This window comes from Temnothorax longispinosus, chromosome 2, assembly GCF_030848805.1.
Source record: "Temnothorax longispinosus isolate EJ_2023e chromosome 2, Tlon_JGU_v1, whole genome shotgun sequence".
NCBI classification, from domain to species: domain Eukaryota; kingdom Metazoa; phylum Arthropoda; class Insecta; order Hymenoptera; family Formicidae; genus Temnothorax; species Temnothorax longispinosus.
Genome location: NC_092359.1, coordinates 19024650 through 19038958, shown reverse-complemented (window position 1 = coordinate 19038958; position 14309 = coordinate 19024650).

Below are 14309 nucleotides of genomic sequence, written 5' to 3'. Positions count from 1 at the left end.
TAAGATGATCTTAGATGTAAGATCCGACTATGAATACCGCTCCTAGAGCCATACAGCCTCGGCCGCCTCGGTCTCCCCTAAATTTTAGATCCCAACACGACGGAGGAAGAAAAGAAGAATTTCATACAGAAAGTGCTCTCGATATAACACGAGCACGACTAAATAACGATTTAACTAAATGATCTCTAATGACCGTCAGTTGAAAATATGACTTTTATGAACGAGTTCCGTTGTCCGATAAATATCACTCTCAAAAAACATTAAAGATTTTTTTAAGTGCTTTCCGTGTCTTTATGTGTTATGTTTTTCGGATCTTATATAAACATACATACATAATACATATATGTGCAATATATATATATTTTTTTTCAGGCAGATTTTATCTGACTTCATTTTGCCGCTTATTTTTGCGCGACCGAGTCGCGCGGCTCGCTATTCGCTATCTGTCGCGTTGCGCCGACGCGAGATGTAGCCACCGTGAAAGTTGGCGACACGCGGCGTTGGCGCGCGCGGGAGGCGGCGCGTGAAGCGCGACGCGTTCTGGGTCTCGTTCGGTGGAGTCGGTGCGGTTTTTGAACGCGGTCGTCGACGGTCTATCGGGAGTTTCGTCGAGTCGCCGGGGACGTGGCGATAATCCTTTTAATCCGTGCGGATTAAAAACCGCCATCGATCGCGCGGCGCGCTCTCGTTGCGGCTTTTATCGCGGTCGGTCGCGGACGCGTTTACGCGCCGGGCGCACGGACCGCGCTAATTCGCATCCGAATTTGCATCCGTTTCAATGCGGCACGGGATATCGACTCAGCGCCGGGGGCTTTCACCAGCTTTCACCAGCGGCCTCAGGTAAATTGTTTTCTTTTCATTTCGCATTGGTGTTTTGGTGTTTTGGCGTCTGATGTTTGGCGAGCGCGCCGGCTAGCATCTCGGGGGCGATCCAATATAATCCGCATTTTCCACTTTGCTCCCCCCTCCCCTCTCCCCGTGACCTGCCTGCGATTGGCTTCGTTCCGGAATCGCTGGATCCCGAGGAGTTTCGAGAAAAACTCCCATTACGCATATATTTCGCTTGGATAACCGCAGATCCGCATGCGGAAGCGAAATAAGAAGAAATAGAGATATACGCTAACAAAATACGAATGACAGTCAGAAAAATTTTGCATCCCCGAAATAGTTATTTTATTCGCGCGAACCGAAGCCGCGCTTATATCGGATCGTCGCGATCGAGGATGGCGCGAAAGCGACGAAAGCTCCATTCACAAAATGGCCATCCCCCGCGTTTCGCTCGCCGTGATTTACGACGAGATTTAAGCGCGACTCAATGAGTCGCTGCTGACTATATTGATTCCGCTAATGAAATCGGCGTTTTAAACGGATAACATTGACAGCGTAGTAATTGGATGAATATCGTTATCAACGGAGGTATATGCGTTTACCCGACTGAATTATATCGCGAAAAACACGTCTCGCGCTGGGTTTTATCTCAATCGCAATCGTGTGCCGGTCGACGGATGTCAAATCCACTCTAGGTTCGATAAAATAGCTCTCGACTCTAATCCCCTAATTTTTAATTAATTTAATTATAAAATTTAAAATGAATAAACCCACGTCGAAATATCGACCATCAGACTTATTATTCAGCGTATTATTATCAGTACCTGATATACGAATAAAACCTAAATTTTATTTTTAAAGATAACCGATGTAGAGTGAAATCATCAAATATTTTTTATTATTTTTTTAAGGTTATTTTGAATCTTTACAGGCTGTTCAGGATCATTATATGGACTCAGCATAAAACTCTTCTAATTAAAAAAGAAATTTTATTTTATTCTTAATATTTTTTTATTTTATTTCTATAACGTAACATAGCACAGATTGTTGCAGAAAGCTTCCAGAAAGGTTTCAAACCTTGCAGAAAGCTTCAAACCTTTCTGGAAGCTTTCTGCAACAATCTGTGCTGTATGGAGATAAACTATATAGTTTATCTCCAAAATTTGAATTTTTGTAAATAGTAAATCCTCGTAATAAACTGCATTGCAATGGGTCAATTTGAGCCTGAACAATTTTGCGGTAAAGTTCCAACCAACAGCTTATAAAGTGGGGTCTCCGAGACCCCACAGTGTATAATACGTAGGCAAAATAAGACTGTGTATACCTAGGGTTAATATATTTGAATATGTGGTATAAAAAGGGGAATTATCTTTTTTTTTTACTATTTGTCATGTAAAATATTTAACGCGTGTTAATTAAATGGGCATGTAAGTTCGTAAGTTTTAAAAATACAATGAGAGAAATGATTTCGAAATAATACTTCGAAGAGCGAAATATAATTGTTTCGCATATTGCGATTTCAGAGAGGCGAGTTACGACAAGTGACGTGTTAGAATGATCGATATCATTGACAAACAAATTTGCTGTTAATAGCTCCAAATAAATTCGAATTTTCCAAAATGGCGTTTTAATAATGCGCACGCTAATTTTTGGTAAAAGCGTTTATGAATAATAAATTCGACAAACTTCGCTCAATAATTCGAAATTTTCGCGGTAAACATTGGCGAGTTTAGCTCGCGCACACTATAAATACGCAATGTAAACAGTAAAGTTTTCTGTGAATTTTCTGCCAAATTAATCCTACTTCGTGTGTTATACGATTTTTTCTTCCATGGCACGAAACAGAAACATTTGCGCGAGAATACGGAATACATCACGACGTGATCACCTATGTTGTAATACGTTTTTATGTAGGTTAATTAAAGTACAGAAGTCTACTGTACACACTTTTAATTTGCTCTTATCTTAACAATGGACTTAATTATCTTTTGTTAAAACAGACAATAGGAATGTCGCGAGATTTTCTTACCCGGGAAGTATCTCAATCTCGATACAAATCTATATAACGTTCCTACGCAATGATTTATTGGCAGATTGGAAAGCAGATCGGAAATTGCGATTGTAGAACTGTCAAAATCTTGCAAATATAAAAATTTATAATATAGAAATAACGATAAAATTCTACCGAGTGATACATGATGAGTAAAAATCGAGGTAAAAACGTGTTCGAGCAATTTATTAGAAATTTACAAGATTGCGTTGCATTTTAGAAATGGCACTTGTATCAATATTTATTATTCACTTCTGGTAAAATATCAGCGGTAATTGGCATGAATAAACCCTCAATATTGAAAGCATATCGTAGTGCATTTACATATATGCATACGTTCAATATATCGTAATATTACGAATTACAATAAGAATATGATGTAAAAGTTTGCAGATGCATGAGAAATATAATTTTATTATTTATTCGCAGCGTTCTGAATTAACTTGAGAACATTAAACTTTGAAAAAAATAGCGCTTTAAGTTTTTCTCGACAGAAACGTGTGCATATATTTATTAATAAATTCGGATACAATTCGATATTTCCGCGACAAGTCGATATCGTTACTCAGTTATGCTACAAGCATAACTTTTTTTTTAAGTACAATTAACATAGATGATTACATAAATGCTATAAATTGTCAGATGGAAACAAATGAAAACTAAATTAATGTTGAATTCTGAGCGATAACAGTCGCGAAAGATTTTTTCCTTTTTTCCATAGTGGATGAAATCGATAAAACCTTAATGTTCCTCGGTTCAATTTTCGAAAAGCCTTTTATTTGAATTGCTATTCTATTGAAATATAACAGATTGCACTTTTGCCTCGCTTCTCGGGGAAGTTCGTCGCCGGGAAATGTGGAAGAAAGTTCTCCGACGGGGATACTGTTGATGATAATCTGCGAAAAAATTTCCCGGGGGTTCTTTATTCTTGTCGCGGGATGCGATGATAGAGAGATTGAGTTCGCCCGCTCCGAGACGGTTCTCCGTTCCCCGTGAATCTGTACGTCTTTTACGAAAAGATTCGATCTCTCGTGCGCGCGCGTGCATGCGTGCGTGCGTGTATTCGAGTCGTGATTTAGACGGACGAATAAGAGAACGGGCGAAATTTCCTGCCAGTGTTTCTCGAACGAGTTTTCCGACAAACTCGATCGCTGAGAAACAAGAAGACGTGCATTACTATGCACATTACTCGCGAACGCGGATTATTGGGGACACGTTCGAGCGCCCAACGTGATAAGTTCATCGCATTTCTCTCTGTTTATAGTTCTCCGATTGGAACGTCTTTGTTTCAGTCAATGCGGAAGATACTTTCGCGTAGATTCGAACACATTCGTGGAAATTATGATATATTGTCTAAAAGTAGTGAAATGAGAATAAGTAAATAAAAATAATCGAATTATTTCGGTGTATTATTGAAGCTATTATATTGTTTTAATACCGCAAATTATTTACAAAACGGAATTTATCTACAATAAACGAGCAGAAAATTATTTTGAAATCATGACAAACTTAATTAAACTTTTTGTATCAGTTTCTTGTTTCTTGTCAACCGCGAATAGATTCTTCTTATGCATCATAAAAAGACATGTCAGAATCTTCACGTAGACAAGAACCGTTTAAGAGCAAATTTCCAAGTTTTATTTTATTAAACGATAACTGCATGTATTTCCAATTCTCCGGTAAATAAATTCTCCGGTTAACGAACAACTAATATTCCGATGGAACTTCTAGTTTCTGCCGTTTCAAAAGTTTATCGCGTGTCTAAATGGAGGTAGCTGGTATGCGGGAAGAGTGTTGTGGAACGAGGGCGCACAGGCTCTGCATGGCTCTATCGAACATTGCCAGCGTGTAATTTTAATGATTGGTATAATGTGGTTGATTCTCTTGAGACACGGTAGTAGTGCGTTTCACATTTCGATATTTCTCTTGATAGACTTCTATGCGACGACCTTTGAATATTTTTGTGCATACGACACACACATACACACTAATAGAGCTGCATGTCATATGTTTCGTTCATCTTTGACGACGAGATTCCATTAGTGAAATTATGTACGAATTCGGAAAACGTAATTTTTTATTATTATTTTTTATATTTATATTTTTTATTCGAATCACCTCTCGCGTTCTCACTTTATTTATTTCTTTTTTTTTACCACACCTCATCACGACACATGCTATTTGTATAGACGCGACATTTTTCTGATTTTTCCGCGGTTCGTTCATGTTTCGGCGCGCGAAAGCGACTCCCGCGTCGGTGTCTTGCTTCTCAAACGAATAAAGTGAAACCCGCAGCATCGAATGCAATTTATTTTCCGGGAGATAATGTCCGTATCAGACGTCTTTTTCCGCGCGAGACTAGAAGGGTGTGCGACCGGAACAAAGTGACAAAGCAGTAGAATGAGATGGGGAGACGAGAGGAGGAGATGAAGAGAAAGAATGATGATAGACAGAGAATTTAATTTTCTACACACGCAAGCAGAGGTTCTAAATAAAACGGCATACTGAAAGCAGTTTGAAACGCGAAGCCCAGATTTTCATTTCGCTTCTTCAAAGAGCTGGCTTAAAAGCACCTTTTTTTTCTAAATGGTTAAAGAGCAACGTATATATATACAATAGGTGACTTTGAAGCTCGCATCGTAAGGTATCGCATCGTAAGCCGACAATTGTTATTTTTTAATGAGATTTCCATTGAGAGTCCATCCGTCGACTGAATGGAGACACGATCTCTGACCTCTTCAATAGTAGTACGCTATATGGCATATCTTTAATTTCTGTCACTTTCTTGTTTTACAAAAAATGTACTTTGGACATTTAAATATTAAATCGTGTTGGTAGCATATTGCTCAAACTCAGTAAAGAGATTTAGTTTATCGCGATCAACTTTAACAAATATCCTCGCTTATACAATACAATTACTATTACTATAATTCGATAAATCCTTATTTCTATCATTATATATTATATATATTTGCAATATTAAGTATGTATATTATCGAAAATATCCTATCCAAGATATACATGATACTATCAGTGAATGGACATATATTTTTTCGCAAATTACGCTACTTAGAGTATATTCACTGGACTATCGATAAGAAATCTTTGATCCAACATATTTGGCAGCTTCCACTCCGAACTGCAAGCAACCAGTTAAATTTATCGGTGACAGGAAAATGGATGAAGCGCCTCCAGAGAATTTTCCAATAAACGAACAGAAAAATACGGGAAAATATGATTTAGCACGAAAATAAGAACTTGATCGGTTCGTGTACTCTCGATTACATCGATCACATATAAATTACTAAATATTATTTTTAGAGGCATTTTCATGCGAGTCGTTTGGCAAAAAGTATATACGATGTTGTTTTAACATAGATACTATATTTTGTGATACCTAAGAGACGCTCATATTTTATTGTGCTGCAATAAATGTGAACGTGTACTGTGTCACATTACATCAGTATTATTTTTGCTGGATTAAATTTACGATTCTTTAAAAAATTTAAAGAGCTATTGTACTTTGAAATCTGAAATAATAATTATTCACAATTGTTCGCATTATTAGAGGTCAAATGCGATTTATATACTCGAGAAAATTTAACCGCATGTAGGATATCCACGAGCATACATGTGTCCATTTAAATATTTTACGCAAAGTACATGGATTTAAAACAGTGTAGAACGAGGTGTAGAATGTATCTATATATCGCAGATATTCGCGAGTTAAATTTTTAGCAAAAGATGTCTGCCGAATTGCATTAAAACTATATTACTTTCGTGCCTTGAAATATCACGAATTGCTCGTTGTTTTGTAAAACGCAGTTTAGAAGACTATAGGGAAGGATATATGGGGATGCGCTGTATATTCATGCGACGCGACGCATTCTCGTGATTTTTTGTGTACGTAATGCGAGTACACGTGTAGAGCGAGGGCGAACCCGGTAGTCGCGCGTGTATAACGCGGAATAATAAATGGAGAATCCCGAAGGGGATTTGTTTGACACGCCGCAAGGTACCGCACACGGTCACCCCCGTAGTGCTATCCATAAATCATAATTCGCCCGACAAAGTATAAGGCTTGAACATCGTTACCGCGGACAGTGATGGAGTTTTTATAGTACTTTGCGCTACTTTTATTATCCGCATGATATCGCAAGATTACTCAATGTCTTTCGCTATTCCTCTAATTGTCCTCACGACGAAGGAGGACAAAGTAAAAGCCATTGCTATCAGACAAAATGGCCGCGTTGCCCTATACTTGGAAAATTTTTTCGATACACCTATCATTGTGAAGATAAATTAAATTCTCGCTAATACGCACACGCGTGCTTCTCCTCGTATTAAACTCGAAAAATAATAGTGAGTAGCTATATACTCTATACGTGTAAATAAATTTGGCGTTGTTCGATATTTTTCACGTAATCACGAGATGTCAGAAATGAAAATAACTGTTACACGGCAGATACGAAAGATAAATATACACACGTAAATAAAACTATGATAAAAACAAAATTTTATAACTACACCTGACCGGATACTGCATGACTGAAAACCATATTGTAATTTATAAACATCAAATACGGCGCAGACGAATGATATTTATTAGCGGATTTATATAGCGGTTTAACAATGAAAATGGATATAAATGTCGTTGCATCACAAAAATAGGACATTCGATCCGCAATTGGGTTCACTGTTAGGTCATTAAGACCACATATAAGTAGCACCGATAGATCGATTAACTCTATCTGCCTGCAAACTTTTTCTATATATGTGCAAAATGGAGATTACGTTCAATCACTAAAATATGTAACTGCCATCGAAAACTGAAAAGTTCGTGGCCGATGGAGAGATATCGAAGTATACATTGCCGATATGTAATTCCTTTTCGAGAACCAAGTTTCGTTATCGACATGCGTCCTTCGTGAGACGTGGCCCCAGGAATAGGAAAACAAACACAGAACGTGGAAACGTGGGACGGGCTCGGCCGCGCTATATTCGAGATGATCTCATAAGTATGCATGAAGCATAACGAGTGTCGAACTGAGCCAATTACAGTCCATAATTACGGGATTGGTCATGCGGGGCTAGCCGTGTCTCATTAGCCCGGTTCTTCCTTGCAACTAACTTGCCCGCTCGTCTAATTTGGAAAGTTGTTTAACCGAAAGCGCTTACCCATGCACCCAGATTGAGGACACACCGCGCGCGCTCGATGTGGATACATACGCTGGAGGGTTCAGGATGGAGATATCCCACGGGAGACTGCGTCTGATATTCAACGCTGCACGATTGGGGGCTGCTTCGACTTGGGTTCACCGAGCAAACATTTATAATTTTGCTTATACACGCTGCGCTTCTTTCTTTTTAACGTAATAAACAGTTGACAATAATTTATACCCGAATATGTTCCGCTGTGTAAGTTAGCTTTTCAAACGTCCCGTTGACGTGTATCTCTGTTTTAAACGTCCCTTTCCCACGTAATAATCGTGATGTTATATACTGAAAAAATGACAGGTGTGTGATATGTGTGAACGCGCGGGGCTTTACGTCTCTGAAATAAAGTTCAATCGCGTAAGCAAAATCAAAAAAGAAGCACAGGACTCGTGGCAACGTTTAACTAGTCGCGAATTTATCACGGAGGTCACATCGGGCCGAACAATGGCGCATCTGTTTAACTTGCTTCTGTGCTTGCGCGGAAAATGGAAAGATAAGCGCGTAGGATTTATACGTCAGCGGCGTTTCAGCGATGACCGACGCGCACGTGTGCGATCGTGATACCGCGACACGTCGTACTGTCCGCTAAATTGACATGTTTCGATCGTCCGTGTTTTTTTTTTCACGTTTTAGAATCCGGAATTGACTCGATTTTTTTTCTCTCCTGCATGCGCGTTGAGATAAGGATATTAGAGCGATGGAGCATATTAGAACGCGAGCATATACGGGGACTCGCGATTAGTTACCGGCGGCGAATTGCGCTGCGGTAAATAGCGCTTGCAGGCCATTCGATGGCACATTGCGGTCCCCATATGCAAATCAAAATAGGTCCGGAACCGCTTCCGAACGTAATTTACGGCAGCGAAACGCCCGGCCGTGCCATCCGCCGGACTCCGCTGCCAGAAAATGCATTACGACTTGAATACTCTCCGGTCGCTTGTTTTTCGATGTCCCGCGTAACTCGTTAAAGCAACATTAGGAGAGGCTATTACGATGAGACCTACAATTAGTGCCGAACGAATCGAGAACCGCTCTGCCGTTTTAGAGAATGCGACGGGCATTTTAATAGCATTTTCAATCCATTTTTTAAATTACTTCCTACCGGCAATATTTTATCGGCATTTCCATGAAATTATCTGTTTTTGATACGAATTTTAGTCACATGTATGTACTTCTTTGTGGTATATTATTAAATTTATTACGCAGTTCGCAAAATATGTGTTTATATAATTCGATATAACTTTTATTGCGAATTTATAAATCGTGCGATTAAAACGAATGAAACTTTTGGCGATTCTGTCGATTCGGTCGATTGTCGGACAATAGGACGTTCAGAAAATAGAAATCGATAATGATAAGGTAGGATATTACAATTTGTTACGATGATATATCAATACACCTATATCATCCGTATTGCCGTACGACGACCCAGTTTACGAGAGATGCGTATAATAATATCGCTTGACTTTCATTCATATATTGTCTAGATAAATTTTCAATTAATTTCATCATCGCGCGGTGAACGCGTCGCGTGTTCAAAGAGACACGTAAATAAGTAGATTAATATTACGATACGTGGCCTTTACCGCGCGCGTACTTAATTTTACATGTGAACGTCATTTGTTAGAAAAGAAAGAAAAAATTCCGGAGCGAGGGGAAAAATTAATGCGAGGTGACAGGACGTCATGGGACATTCGCTAGGTTGCGATGAATTTGTACGTATGCCGTCCAATTCAATTTCTGCGACGGGTTATATAGGCGAACACTCGCGGGGATTACGCTTTATCGCTCGCGCGGCGTAAAAAGGCATAGCCTATTACCGAGGTCGCCTTAATGGACGCTCTTAATATTCGCGCCAATTATTCCTTTCGATCGACTGCGGCGCGTCGAGCAGGTTCTCTGTTAGTTCGATTGTGGCAATATTGATTCTCGCGCCTGCCACAGAAGCTGAGCTGAGCCGAGCCGAGCCGGGCCGGGCCGCGAGCCGTCGCGTCGCGCCGCGGTCGTGGCGCAGCATTATATCGCCGTTTGGTACTTCATCGAGCGACGTTCCGATTAACTGACGGCAATATTTGTCGAGCGCGCCAGAATGAAATAATTTGCGAGACCGAGATTTTATTTCTTTCGGAGAAGCAGTGCCTCGCGAATTACGGCAAATAAACCGTAATCCGGGCCGTTACCTTGCCGCCCGCTCGCCCTACGTGTCCATCTTTGTCGAGAATGTCGGGATATCGTTACAATATCAGCTTTAAATTGCTCCTTCGTCTGCAAAATGCGCCACGCTGCGAGATGTTGCGACGATAAACGCAAACCGTTATTTATGGCACTGCCGCGCTACGGTGTTATACATCGTATGATTATTTATAGCAAATGCAGCACCGCGATCTGATAAGAGCCGCGACACGATGTAAAACCATATATATAGACCATGATTTTTACCCCGGTCGATCTCGCATCGCTTAAAAACGTATAACATCAACATTATTGGGAGCGTTAGTATTTACGTCACTCTTACGATATGGACATTTTATTTTTTCGTAAGTTACGCCTGATCACTATACATGCCACAGTAATTCATATGCACGTTTATCTCCCTTCCCCTTTAAGTAAAATTGAAATAACGTACCCGTATCTCGTAACGAGAATATTTTTCAAGATAAAGACAGTATACACCTGTAGGTAACTTCTTTCGTGCATGTTTATCAAAGTAACGATATTAGAAAACTACGTCAATTTTGAGAAAACTGAATGAAAAATAATACTGGCCAATATCTCTCTCAATTTTGTCTCATACATTACTACTTTTCTCTATGTTAAAAATTTTAATATAAAATTTCAGTAAAAAAAAAACTGAAAAAATTATAATGTTTTGTATAACGTGTAAAATATCATGAGATTTTATTTCTTCTTATTAGATTTCATTTCGTTCAGCCCTTAATTTTATTTTTCAAATACATTTTTTCCGTTCAATTATAGTGCAGAAACAAACCGTTGAGAGACGAATAGTTCCGAAAAATAACCAATTTTAACGAACGTTGGTCTGGTATTTTTATAAAAAATGTAAATGGTCACACATCTGCATGTTGCATATATATGTTTTATGGAGCAAAAATTGCGGATGCAGATAAAATATTATAGAACATAAGAACAACCGTCACAATCAAGCTCGTTCGGTTAATGAGAGGGTTTTGAAAAATAAACGAACGGACTAAGCAAATGTCGAACGTGCGATTATACCTCGTTACATATTTACGCGAGAGCATTGAGATATGAACTGCAATTTCACGTCAATGTTGCAATGAATGCGCCTGCGGCGGCACTCGTGCACGCGGGCGCTGTCGACCGAGCGAAATTCGCGAAATATTTCAAGTTCGATTCCCGCCAGCATCGCGATTAGCAAATTGCGCTCTCGCTACTTATACGTCATGACAGTTCCATGCGAATTAAATACATCGGATTTTATCCAATTTTTAATAAATATATTTTATTAAATGTATTATTTATAAAATGTATTATAAATATATCAGATTTTTATTAAATTTATTAGGTTATTATTAAATATATCAGGTTATTATTAAATATCAGATTTTTATTAAAGATATCTGATATCTTTAAACATATCTGAAAAGTACATACATATAGGTAAACTCGAAACTTTTCCAACATTTTTATAAATTTCGTGTAACTTTATAGTTTCTCTCTTGAATCTTCGTAATAATAATTTAGCTTTAAATTGAAGTAAAGAGAAGATGATAGATTTTTCCCAGTAAGAAACGATTTCGTATCACGTATCAATCTCCACGTTTTATTTATTACTCTATGTAATGCAATTAAAGTCTTAGCAAAATAGATAAATAAAAACTGAAATTTATGATGCGCGATCACGATCGAAGTCGTTAAGCACGTTTGTGAGAAATCTGCGGCGGAGATCGATTGATTCATTTGGCGGAAAATGAAATACACACTTTTTAAACGTTCGATTGTTTGTTGGATCCCCGGCGCATCGATGGGTGTTAAATATAACGCCGGTATACGTGAAACTGACAAAAAGGTTCTCTAGTACCTGACGAGCAACTAACTAGGACAATTGCTGGCCTGAGTGGTTTTTGCAACGAATGTTAGGCTGTCGAAAATTATTGTCCGCCTGGCAGCTTTAGTAACTTTTTTTTCAACTTTTTTATCCTTCGCTTTTTTTTTACCGCACGTTGTTTTCTCGGTTATGATCGGACGTAAAACGGCGCGGGCGTTTTGCGGCACGTCTTGCGAACGACCGTATACGCGTTCGTGCGGGTGACGATGATTTAACGGATAGTTAAATAGAATTAATTATAATTTCGTGAGAACGCGGCAATTAACGGCCGCCAAAACGATATATCACGACTCGGTATGCCGCGCGTTCTCTTCACGTTGGAAATTCAAGCTATATTATACTTGCCGCCCGGTGGAAAAGTTACGTTTCGCTTGTGTGCGGTATACGCGTAATTCGCTAATTCTCTCCCCCAAAAACGCGCGACTCCTTTATCAACGGGAAAACGCCCCGAAAGTTGTCCGTGAATCTGCATGCGCTTTGGTCATTCTTCGCTATTTAACCGTTAAAAAAATAGGAAAATTCTTCACAACATAAATAACGAATTTCATGTAAACTACTCGTATGAATAGAAGTTTCGGTTTTGTTTTCGTACCGAATATTTTTATTTATGTCTAATCCGATTATATTTCTTCTGTATCTATGTGGTTGCAGCAACAGGTAGACATTTCCTAAAAAAGAAATTTCTTGAAAAGTTTCCGATAAGATAAGGTAACCCTTAAGCTTCTTATCCAATGAAACTTCTTTGTCGCGTGACATTATGAAACCGCTGGAGATTCATATCCGCGTGATATATATTATTCTCGTGCGTTAGGAGGGATTTTTTTTCTAACGTTGTATATCAATATTCTGTGAATGGTATCGAATATATTGCGTAAATATTGTCGACAAACGTTATCACGTTCTCGTTTTATTGCTGCTTTATCACAGCAATAATACATTTATTACCGAATGTTCTTTGCGTGGATATAACGTTCTCTTTGTACTGTAAATACGCGAAAGATGTGAAACAATGAGCCGTATCGAATAAAAGCAGGTGTTCTAAAGAATAATTAACGTGGCTCGCGCGATCGACGAGCGGCGTATTGTATCGCAGTACGCGTATACGCGATTATTAAAAGCTCCAAACGACCAACAACGAGTTTTGCAGTTGTAATGATGATTAACGCTTCGTGTGGAATTTTCGACATTGCCGAAATACTGTTATAAGCCAGTTGGTTTACCCGTTGCGCCGCGCCGGTGCAGCCGGGCGCGCTAAAATAAATTTGATCGTACCGATTCAATTGCGTAATCTATTTAACACCGAAATTTACGCAACCTTTTTGTGCACATTTTGTTTGCAGAATAAGAAAAACTAAAACTCACGGTCATATTATTAGAATTGACGACCATATTTTCATGCAAAACGGTGCTATAAGCAATTAATGGAATATTTAACAAGTATAATTAATACCAAAGGATGATTTATGCAACGATTTTATTTGATTTTTATTATTATTCGATCTTATAAATTGCTAATGGGATACTATATAGTGTATACAAGATAGTAAGACTATTTTACGTACCGCAATGTAAATGTGGCGGGGGTGTCGATCTATTTTTAATTCCGAGGTCTAGTTGCGGATTAGATATATAAATTAAACATTATTTTACTAAATTTAAAATAATTACAAACGATGATAAAAAAAATGATATCTCTGAATATTTTCAGGGGACTAAAAGTATTAATTTGCTATTAAAAATTATACAAATATACACAATAATATTTATTTAACATACTGACTTTTTTCATCAAATTCGATGCCATATACGTCGTATTGTAAAAGCCTATAATCTCCATATTAAAAAATCTTATTTTAAATTTGACGATGAATATATATAAATAAAATATACAACATTATATGTAGTGAAGGAAAAATAATTACTCTATTAGCTGTAGGTTAGAAAAAGAATGTAGGAAATGTTGTTTGCGATAGAACAAGAATTACACGGATAATAAATGATTTCGGAATTAGTACCTCATCCACATCTAGTTCGCTTATCCTACATTTGTCATTAGACAATTTGTCTTATTCGCTGTCAATTGGGTCTGAGTCAGTCTTAAGGGATCCTCTTGTGATCATCGCC